Source organism: Pristiophorus japonicus, unplaced genomic scaffold (assembly GCF_044704955.1).
Source record: "Pristiophorus japonicus isolate sPriJap1 unplaced genomic scaffold, sPriJap1.hap1 HAP1_SCAFFOLD_988, whole genome shotgun sequence".
Classification (NCBI taxonomy): Eukaryota; Metazoa; Chordata; class Chondrichthyes; family Pristiophoridae; genus Pristiophorus; species Pristiophorus japonicus.
In genome coordinates, this window is record NW_027254917.1 from 83,759 (window position 1) to 92,240 (window position 8,482).

The 8,482-nt window shown below is 50.0% G+C and overlaps 3 non-coding genes across 3 annotated transcripts; all 3 read left to right on the forward strand.

Moving 5' to 3' along the window:
* The first annotated feature begins 686 nt into the window (after window positions 1-686).
* trnat-agu (transfer RNA threonine (anticodon AGU)) lies at window positions 687-759 on the forward strand. The gene has a single exon. It is a non-coding gene; the product is annotated as a tRNA-Thr (tRNA).
* A 1,057-nt stretch (window positions 760-1,816) lies between these two features.
* On the forward strand, window positions 1,817-1,889 carry trnat-ugu (transfer RNA threonine (anticodon UGU)). The gene has a single exon. It is a non-coding gene; the product is annotated as a tRNA-Thr (tRNA).
* Window positions 1,890-6,330: 4,441 nt separating this feature from the next.
* On the forward strand, window positions 6,331-6,403 carry trnat-ugu (transfer RNA threonine (anticodon UGU)). The gene has a single exon. It is a non-coding gene; the product is annotated as a tRNA-Thr (tRNA).
* Window positions 6,404-8,482: the final 2,079 nt, after the last annotated feature.

Consider the following 8,482-nt stretch of genomic DNA (forward strand, 5'->3'; position numbering starts at 1 on the left):
CCCTCTCTCTCCTTTCCCTCTCTCTCTCTCTTCTCCCTTTCTTTTCAGATTCTCCCCCTCTCTCCCCTTCCTCGCTCAGTCTCAATCCTTCACCCTCTCTTTCCCCTTCCTCTTCTCTCCTTCCTTCTCTCTCCCCTTCCCTCTCTACTTTCATTCTCTCACTCCTTCCCTCCCTCTCTCTCCTTCCCCTCTCTCTCTCTCTTCTACCTTTCTTTTCAGATTCTCCCTCTCTCTCCCCTTCCCCGCTCGGTCTCACTCCTTCACCTTCTCTTTCCCCGTCCCCTCTCTCTCCTTCCCCTGTCTCATTCTCTCCTTCCCCTCTCTCCCCTTCCCCTCTCTACTTTCATTCTCTCCCCACCCCTTCCCCTCTCTCTCCTTCCTCGTATATCTTCCCTCTCTCTCCCCTACCCACTCTCTCCTCTGCCTTTTCACTCGCCCTCTCCCCTTCCCCTATCTTCCCTCCCCTCTCTCCTCTCTCTCACTTTCCCCTTTCTTTTCAGATTCTCCCCATTTTCCCTCTCTCTCCTCTTCCTTTCTATCTCCCCTGTCTCCTCCCTCTCTCGCCTTCCCATCTCTCTCCCCTTCCCCTCTCTCTTTCCCCTTCCCCCTCTCTCTCACTCCTTCCACTCTCTCTTTTCCCTTCCCCTCACTTTCCTGCTCCTTCCCCTGTCTTTCACAGTGCAGGTGGCTCCATAGCTCAGGGGTTAGAGCACTGGTCTAGTAAATCAGGGGTCGTGGGTTCAAATCTCACTGGGGCCTGCTCAAAATTAGCTCAGTATTTAAGTTTGCTGTTAGTTAATAAGTTCTTTAATTATAAATATTAAACAGCTCTGTGACCGATCCTGGATCAACAGGCTCATTTCTCTGACACTGACTCTTCCCTTCCAAATCTCTCTCTCCCTTCCCCATTCTACATCATTTTCCCCATCTCTCACTCATTCCCCTCTCTCCCCTTCCCCCTCCCTCACCACACCCTCTTTCCTTCCCCCTCACTCTCGATCCTTCTCCCTCGCTCTTCTCTCACTCCTTCCCCTCCTTCCACTCACTCTCCCCATCCGTTCCCTCTCTTTCCCTGCCTCTTCTCCCCTTCTCTCTCTCTCCTGCCTCTCTCTCTCTCTCCTTCCCTCTCTCTCCCCTTCCACTCTCTCTCGCCTTCCCTCTCTCACTACTTTCCCTCTCTCCCTCCCTTCCCCTCTCTCTCTCCCCAGATCCTTCCCCTGTCTTTCCCAGAGCAGGTGCCCTCCTGTCTTTCTCTCCTTTCCCTTTCCTTAGAGATTCTCCCCTTCTCCCTCTTCTTCCCCTCCCTCTCTTTCCCCTTCCCCTCTCTCTTCCCTCTTTCCTCTTTCCTACTCCTTCCCCTCTCTCCGCCTTTCTACATTCTCCCGCCTCTCTCTCTCCCCTTCCTCTCCCTATCTCCCTTTCCTCCTCTCTCTCACTCCTTCCCCCCTCTCTCCCCTTCCCCCTCTCTCTCACTCCTTCCCCCCTCTCTCCCCTTCTCCTTTCTCTCCCTTTACCCCACTTTCACACCTTCCCATCTGTCTCCCCTTCCGCTCTCTCCCCTTCCCCTCTCTTTCGCAATCCTTCGCCCTCTCTTCCCTTAACCTCTCTTTCCCCTTCCCTCGCTCTCTCCCCTGCCCCTCTCTTTTCTCCCAGTCTCCACTTCTCTTTCTCTCACTCCTTTCCCTCTCTCCCCTTCCCCTCTCTCTCTTTCCCCTTCTCCCTCTCTCTCCACTTCCCCTCTCTCTCACTCCTTCCACTCTCTCTTTTCCCTTCCTCTCTCTTTCCTGCTCCTTCCCCTGTCTTTTTAAAAGCAGGTGGCTCCATAGCTCAGGGGTTAGAGCACTGGCCTTGTAAACCAGGGGTCGTGGGTTCAAATCTCACAGGGGCCTTCTCAAAATTAGTTTTGTATTTAAATATGTGACTCCCATTTCTCCCGCCTCTGCCTTTTCACTTTCCATCTCCTCTCTCTCATTTTTTCCTTTCCTTTCTGATTCTCCCCTTCTCTCTCTCTACCCTTCTCCCTTTCTCTCTCTCACTCTCCCGTTCAGCTCTCTTTCTCTCTCGGCCCCCCGCCCTTCCACTCTCTCTCTCCCCATCATAAAAGGTTACTGCACGAGATAAAAGTTCACGGGGTCACATAAACACCCGTTAAACATTACCCTTTGCTTTCTGACTCTGAGACAATTTTGGCTCCAACTTGCCACTTTGCCCTGGATCCCAGGGGCTTTTACTTTCGTGACCAGTCTGCCATGTGGGACCTTATCGAAAGCTTTGCTAAACTCCATATACACTACATCATACACACTGCCCTCATCAACCCTCCTGGTTACCTCCTCGAAAAATTCAATCGTTAGTCAGACAGGAACTTCTCTTAACAAATCGTGCTGACTGTCCCTGATTAACCCGTGTCTTTCTAAATGTAGATTTATCCTGTCCTTCTGGAATTTTTCCAATAATTTTCCCACCACAGAGGTTAGGCTGACTGGTCTGTCATTACTCGGTCTATCCCTTTCTCCCTTCTGAAACAAAGGTACCACCTTCGCAGTCCTCCAGTCCTCTGGTACCACACTTGAAGCCAGAGAGGATTGGAAAATGATGGTCAGAGCCTCTGCTATTTCCTCTTTTGCTTCACTCAACAGCCTGGGATACATTTCATCCGGGCCTGAAACTTATCCACTTTCAAAGCTGCTAAACCCCGGGGGAAGGGCGGGTAGCAGGGAGGAGGGGTAGAGCGGGGGTGGAGCGGGGAGGGCAGGGATGGGGGTGGGGCGGAGTGGGAATAATCTCTTTCACACAGCCGACACCGACACGATGGGCCGAATGGCCCTCCTTGTGTGCTGTAAGATTCTGTGAATGTTCAGGGATGAATCACCGAGAATGATTATTCGGGCCCCACCTCCTTGTTAACAATAGTAACATGCAAACAGGAGCTGGCGTTATAGGTGGCTCCATAGCTCAGGGAGTAGAGCATTGGTCTTGTAAACCAGGGGTCGTGAGTTTAAATCTTACTGAGACCGACTCAAAATGAACTTAATATTTAAGTTTGCTGTCAATTAACAAGGTTTTTAATTATAAATGTTTAATATTTCTGAGACTGACTGAGGAACAACAGGCCTTCCTCGTACCCTTTCGTCTCTCTCTGCCCTCCCCATCATGAGTCTTTTTACCCCTCTCTCCCTTTCCAACTATCTCGCTTTCCCCGTTTCTCATTCTGCTTCCCCCTCTCTTCTCCCTTCCCCCTCTCATCTCACTTCCCCCTCTCTCCCCTCACTCTCTCCCCTTCCCTTTCTCCTCAGGTGTTAGAGCACTGGTCTTGTAAACCAGAGGTCGTGAGTTCAAATCTCACTGGGGCCTACTCAACGTTAGCTCAGTATTTAATTCACTGTCAATTAATAAGGGCTTTAATTATAAATATTAAACTGCTCTGAGACCGAACCAGGAACAAAATTAGTGTTGTGTTTAAATTCACTGTCCATCATCCTTTTTCTCTGTCTCTCTCTCTTCTCCCTTTCAGATTGTTCCCCTATCTCTCTCTCGATAGAAAATAGGTGCAGGAGTTGGCCCTTTGAGCCAACTCTCTCCTTCTCCTTCCTCATTCAATGAGTTCATAGCTGAACATGCAACTTCAGTACCCCATTCCTGCTTTCTCACCATACACCTCGATCCCCCAAGTAGTAAGGACTTCATCTAACTCCTTTTTGAATATATTTAGTGAATTGGCCTCAACAACTTTCTGTGGTAGAGAATTCCACAGGTTCACCACTCTCTGGGTGAAGAAGTTTCTCCTCATCTCGGCCATAAATAGCTTACTCCTTATCCTTAGACTGTGTCCCCTGGTTCTGGACTTCCCCAACATCGGGAACATTCTTCCTGCATCAAACCCGTCAGAATGTTATATGTTTCTCATTCTTCTGAACTCCAATGAATAAAGGCCCAGTCGATCCAGTCTTTCTTGATATGTCAGTCCCGCCATCCCGGGAATCAGTCTGGTGAACCTTTGCTGCACTCCCTCAATAGCAAGAACGTCCTTCCTCAAGTTAGGAGACCAAAACTGTCCACAATACTCCAGGTGTGGCCTCACCAAGGCCCTGTACAACTGTAGTAACACCTCCCTGCCCCTGTACTCAAATTGCCTCGCTATCTTACTCCTTCCCCCTCTTTCCCCTTAATCTCTCTTTCCCCACCCCACTCTCTCTCTCCCCTGCTCCCTCTCTCTTCCTCCCCTTCCCCCACTCTTTCATTCCTTCCCCACTCTCTCCCCTTCCCCTCCCTCCCGCTCTTTCCCACTCCTTCCCCTCTCTCTCTCGTTGTTGCTCCTTCCTCTGTCCTCATCCAAACAGCTGGCTCCATAGCTCAGGGGTTAGAGCACTGGTCTAGTAAACGAGGAGTCGTGGGTTCAAATCTCACTGGGTTCTACTAAAAATTAACTCAGTATTTAAATTCATCTTTCTTTGCCTCTGTTCCTTCTTCCTGTCTCTCTCTCTCTCTTTTCCCTTTCCTTTCAGATTGTCTCTTTCTCTCCCTTTCTCACTCCTTCCCCCCTTTCCCCCTTCTCTCTCTCCTTTCCCCCTCCCAGTTTCCCCTTTCCCCTCTCTCTCATTTCTTCCCCTTTCTCTCCCTCTTTCCCCTTCCCCTCCCTATCTGACTCCTTCCCTTCTCTCCCCCCTTCTACTCTCTCTCTCCCCGTCCCTTCCCTCTCTTTCCTCTCCCCACTCTCTTTCTCCCCTTCCCCCACTCTCTCACTCCTTCCCCATTCTCTACCCCCCCCCCACACTCTCTCTCCCCGTCCCCTAACCCCCTCTTTTCCCTCCTGTCTCTCTCTCTCTCCTTCCCATCTTTCACCCCTTCCCCTCCTCTCTCTTTCCCCTTTCTCCTCTCTCTCACCCCTTCCCCTCCTCTCTCTTTCCCCTTCCCCCTCTCTCTCACTCTTTCCACTCTCTCTTTTCCCTTCCCCTCCCTTTCCTGCTCCTTCCCCTGATTAACCTGTGTCTTTCTAAATGTAGATTTATCCTGTCCTTCAGAATTCTGTGAAGGTTCAGGGATGAATCACCGAGAATGATTATTCGGGCCCCACCTCCTTGTTAACAATAGTAAGATGCAAACAGGAGCTGGTGTTACAGGTGGCTCCATAGCTCAGGGGTTAGAGCACTGGTCTTGTAAACCAGGGGTTGTCAGTTCAAATCTCACTGAGACCAACTCCAAATGAACTTAATACTTAAGTTTGCTGTCAGTTAACAAAATTATTAATTATAAATGTTTAATATCTCTGAGACTGACTGAGGAACAACAAGCCTTCCTCGTACCCTTTCGTCTCTCTCTGCCCTCCCCATCATGAGTCTTTTTACCCCTCTCTCCCTTTCCAACTATCTCGCTTTCCCCGTTTCTCACTCTGCTTCCCCCTCTCTTCTCCCTTCCCCCTCTCATCTCCCTTCCCCCTCTCTCCCCTCACTCTCTCCCCTTCCCTTTCTCCTCCCCCTCGCTCTCTCTCCCCTTCCCATTCTTACACACTCGTTACCCTCTATATCTCGCTGCTACACCTCTCTCACTCCTTCCCCCTCTCTCCCCTTTCCCCACTATTTCTCCCCTTCCTCACCTCTTTCCTTCCCCCTTTCTCTCCCCTTCTCTCTCTGGATGTTTAACATCTCTGAGACCGACCCTGGAACAACAGGCTCCCCTCACACCCTTCCCCCTCTCCTCTTCTCGTCTCTCTTACACTCTCTCTCCCTTTTTCCCCGCTCGATCTCACTCCTTCAACCTCTCTTTCCCCTCCCCCTCTCTCTTCTTTCCCTGTCCCAGTCTCTCCATCCCCTTTCTCTCCTTCCCCTGTCTCATTCTCCCCTTCTCCTCTCTCCCCTTCCCCTGTCACATTCTCCCCTTCCCCTCTCTCTCCTCTCTCCCGTTCCCTCTCTACTTTCATTCTATCACTCCTTCCATTCTCTCTCCTTCCTCCTCTATCTTCCCTCTCTCTCCCCTCCCCCTCTCTCCCCTGCCCCCTCTCCCTTTTCACTCTCCCTCTCCCCTTCCCTTATCTTCCCTCCCCTCTCTCCTCTCTCTCACTTTTCCCTTTCTTTTCAGATTCTCCCCATTCTCCCTCTCTCTCCACTGCCCCCTCTCCCTTTTCACTCTCCCTCTCTCGCCTTCCCATCTCTCCCGCCTTCCTCTCTCTCACTCCTTCCCTCTCTCTCCCCTTCCCCCTCTCTGTCACTTCTGCCCCTTCGCTCCCCTTCCCCTCCCTCTCTCTCCCCTTCCCCCTCTCTACCACTCCTGCCACTCTCTCTTTTCCCTTCCCCTCTCTTTCCTGTTCCTTCTCCTGTCTTTTTTAAAACAGGTGGCTCCATAGCTCAGGGGTTAGAGCACTGGTCTTGTAAACCAGGGGTCGTGAGTACAAATCTCACTGGGGCCTTCTCAATGTTAGCTCAGTATTTAATTCACTGTCAATTAATAAGTGCTTCAATTACAAATATTAAACAGCTCTGAGATTGAACCAGGAATAAAATTAGTGTTGTGTTTAAATTCACTGTCCATCATCCTTTTTCTCTGTCTCTCTCTCTTCACCCTTTCAGATTGTTCCCCAATCTCTCTCTCGATAGAAAATAGGTGCAGGAGTTGGCCCTTTGAGCCAACTCTCTCCTTCTCCTTCCTCATTTAATGAGTTCATAGCTGAACATGCAACTTCAGTACCCCATTCCTGCTTTCTCACCATATCCCTTGATCCCCCAAGTAGTAAGGACCTCATCTAACTCCTTTTTGAATATATTTTGTGAATTGGCCTCAACAACTTTCTGTGGTCGAGAATTCCACAGGTTCACCACTCTCTGGGTGAAGAAGTTTCTCCTCATCTCGGCCCTAAATGGCTTACCCCTTATCCTGAGACTGTGACCCCTGGTTCTGGACTTCCCCAACATCGGGAACATTCTTCCTGCATCAAACCCGTCAGAATGTTATATGTTTCTAAGAGATCACCTCTCATTCTTCTGAACTCCAATGAATAAAGGCCCAGTCGATCCAGTCTTTCTTGATATGTCAGTCCCGCCATCCCGGGAATCAGTCTGGTGAACCTTCGCTGCACTCCCTCAATAGCAAGAACGTCCTTCCTCAAGTTAGGATACCAAAACTGTCCACAATACTCCAGGTGTGGCCTCACCAAGGCCCTGCACAACTGTAGTAACACCTCCCTGCCCCTGTACTCAAATCCCCTTGCTATCTTACTCCTTCTCCCTCTTTCTCCTTAATCTCTCTTTCCCCACCCCACTCTCTCTCTCCCCTGCTCCCTCTCTCTTCCTCCCCTTCCCCCACTCTTTCATTCCTTCCCCACTCTCTCCCCTTCCCCTCCCTCCCGCTCTTTCCCACTCCTTCCCCTCTCTCTCTCGTTGTTGCTCCTTCCTCTGTCCTCATCCAAGCAGCTGGCTCCATAGCTCAGGGGTTAGAGCACTGGTCTAGTAAACGAGGAGTTGTGGGTTCAAATCTCACTGGGTCCTACTAAAAATTAACTCAGTATTTAAATTCATTTTTCTTTGCCTCTGTTCATAGAAACATAGAAACATAGAAAATAGGTGCAGGAGTAGGCCATTCGGCCCTTCTAGCCTGCACCGCCATTCAATGAGTTCATGGCTGAACATTCAACTTCAGTACCCCATTCCTGCTTTCTCGCCATACCCCTTGATCCCCCTAGCAGTAAGGACCTCATCTAACTCCTTTTTGAATATATTTAGTGAATTGGCCTCAACAACTTTCTGTGGTAGAGAATTCCACAGGTTCACCACTCTCTGGGTGAAGAAGTTCCTCCGCATCTCGGTCCTAAATGGCTTACCCCTTATCCTTAGACTGTGACCCCTGGTTCTGGACTTCCCCAACATTGGGAACATTCTTCCTGCATCTAACCTGTCTAACCCCGTCAGAATTTTATATGTTTCTATGAGGTCCCCTCTCATTCTTCTGAACTCCAGTGAATACAAGCCCAGTTGATCCAGTCTTTCTTGATAGGTCAGTCCCGCCATCCCGGGAATCAGTCTGGTGAACCTTCGCTGCACTCCCTCAATAGCAAGAATGTCCTTCCTCAGGTTAGGAGACCAAAACTGTACATAATACTCCAGGTGTGGCCTCACCAATGCCCTGTACAACTGTAGCAACACCTCCCTGCCCCTGTACTCAAATCCCCTTGCTATGAAGGCCAACATGCCATTTGCTTTCTTAACCGCCTGCTGCACCTGCATGCCAACCTTCAATGACTGATGTACCATGACACCCAGGTCTCTTTGCACCTCCCCTTTTCCTAATCTGTCACCATTCAGATAATAGTCTGTCTCTCTGTTTTTACCACCAAAGTGGATAACCTCACATTTATCCACATTATACTTCATCTGCCATGCATTTGCCCACTCACCTAACCTATCCAAGTCGCTCTGCAGCCTCACAGCATCCTCCTCGCAGCTCACACTGCCACCCAACTTAGTGTCATCCGCAAATTTGGAGATACTACATT